Raw genomic sequence first — 2,500 nt, 5'->3', positions numbered from 1 at the left:
TTTTTCCAACCAAGAAAGCAGGACGCTTGAAACCGCGATGCGAGCTTGGACCGGAAGGCTTGCGATAGCAAGAGATCTAGGCAAGAACGGAAGCTTTTCACTTCAAACAAACCAGCTATTTAAAGCAACCCCTCGCACGCGACATCCATCGTGGCAGGGAAACAGAAACAGAGACGCCGGCCCGGCCGAGGCTGCCGGAGCGGCCCGGTAGACCGGGCCGCCGTCTGCCCGTCTTTAAGTCGAAAGACGACTTTAAATCTAAAAACGGTTTTAAGTCGAAAGTGTGGGTTAGGGTTAGGGGAAAAAGTTGTGGGGTTAGGGTTAGGGGAAAAAGCTGTAGGGTTAGGGTTAGAGAAAACAGTTGTAGGGTTAGGGTTAGGGTCAGGGTTAGGGAAAATAGTTGTAGGGTTAGGGTTAGGGTTAGGGTTAGGGTTAGGGTTAGAGAAAAAAGTTGTAGGCTTAGGCTTAGAGAAACAAGTTGTAGGGTTAGGGTTAGGGTTAGGGTTAGAGAAAAAAGTTGTAGGCTTAGCCTTAGGTTTAGGCTTAGGCTTAGAGAAACAAGTTGTAGGGTTAGGGTTAGGGTTAGGGTTAGGGGGAAAAGTTGTAGGGTTAGGGTTAGGGTCAGGGTTAGGGAGAAAAGTTGTAGGGCTAGGGTTAGGTTCAGGTTCAGGCTCAGGGTTATCATTCTGGAAATGATATTAGCAGAAGCAATGGAGGAAAGCGAGGAGAGGGAGGGAGGGAGGGATAGATATTAAACGGGATGGACGAAACGTATAGAGCGCACACAAGACACGCGATGAGAAACCACCCGCCCAGAGAAATTCATGTCCGATTTACCGAGAAGACAGGGAGGGCAGAGAGATCGCCATGGATGAGAAACACGACGAGAAAGCACAAAATATCGGCGAGCTGAAATATCGGCGAGCTGGCGAGAGCAAAGATATCGAGTAGATTCAAGAGAGAAAGCGGAATTATTTTATAAACAACGTAGAGATGACCAAGAACAGGAAAGATGGGGAGATGAAAGTGGGGACGGACGACGGGAGGAGAAGAAAGAACAGCCAAAAGAGAGCCAAGAAAGCCAACAAAACGAGAAAGCGTCGAGAGAAGGAGCAGGAGCAGAAGACGTTAAAGAAAGAACCAAGGGACCTAAGAACGACTTGCTCGACAAAGCAAATAGATCAGTAAGAAATGGAAGAAGAAATAAAAATAATTTCCTGGACTAGAAATGGACTGGATTCGGCCATTCGGCAAGAGGAAGGAAAATATGGAATAAATGAGGGAAGTTAAGATCAGAAATGATAGGCCTACGAGAGGTTCCTCTGGGAAAGCTACACCCAAAACTTTTGAGGAAGGAAGATGGCAGAAATTGGAACAAACTTTTCACTTGAAGGGAAGCTTTTCACGTCAAACCAGCTATTTAAATCAACCCCTCGCAGCCATCCTGGCAGAGAAGCAGAAAACCGAAACACTCCAGTCCGGCCGAGGCCCGGGTAAACCGGTCCCGCCCGAGCGAGCGTCCCGGTAGACCGGGACGGCTGCCGGGCGCGGGCACCCCCGGGGCCCGGCGCTGGCACCGAGGCGAAGGGGGAGGTCCCCGACCGAGGCCCGCGGCGCCGGAGCCGGGATCCCGTACCTCCATCGCGGCGGGGGAAACGGAAAGACTGACCCGGCCGAGGCCCCGGTAGACCGGGACGGCTGCCGGGCGCGGGCACCCCCGGGGCCCGGCGCTGGCACCGAGGCGAAGGGGGAGGTCCCCGACCGAGGCCCGCGGCGCCGGAGCCGGGATCCCGTACCTCCATCGCGGCGGGGGAAACGGAAAGACTGACCCGGCCGAGGCCACGGTAGACCGGGACGGCTGCCGGGCGCGGGCACCCCCGGGGCCCGGCGCTGGCAACGAGGCGAAGGGGGAGGTCCCCGACCGAGGCCCGCGGCGCCGGAGCCGGGATCCCGTACCTCCATCGCGGCGGGGGAAACGGAAAGACTGACCCGGCCGAGGCCCCGGTAGACCGGGACGGCTGCCGGGCGCGGGCACCCCCGGGGCCCGGCGCTGGCACCGAGGCGAAGGGGGAGGTCCCCGACCGAGGCCCGCGGCGCCGGAGCCGGGATCCCGTACCTCCATCGCGGCGGGGGAAACGGAAAGACTGACCCGGCCGAGGCCCCGGTAGACCGGGACGGCTGCCGGGCGCGGGCACCCCCGGGGCCCGGCGCTGGCACCGAGGCGAAGGGGGAGGTCCCCGACCGAGGCCCGCGGCGCCGGAGCCGGGATCCCGTACCTCCATCGCGGCGGGGGAAACGGAAAGACTGACCCGGCCGAGGCCACGGTAGACCGGGACGGCTGCCGGGCGCGGGCACCCCCGGGGCCCGGCGCTGGCAACGAGGCGAAGGGGGAGGTCCCCGACCGAGGCCCGCGGCGCCGGAGCCGGGATCCCGTACCTCCATCGCGGCGGGGGAAACGGAAAGACTGACCCGGCCGAGGCCCCGGTAGACCGGGACGGCT

The sequence above is a fragment of the Pantherophis guttatus genome, unplaced genomic scaffold (assembly GCF_059756535.1).
Source record: "Pantherophis guttatus breed Tessera unplaced genomic scaffold, ASM5975653v1 scaffold_25, whole genome shotgun sequence".
NCBI lineage: Eukaryota > Metazoa > Chordata > Lepidosauria > Squamata > Colubridae > Pantherophis > Pantherophis guttatus.
Note: the sequence above shows the minus strand (reverse complement) of the source record.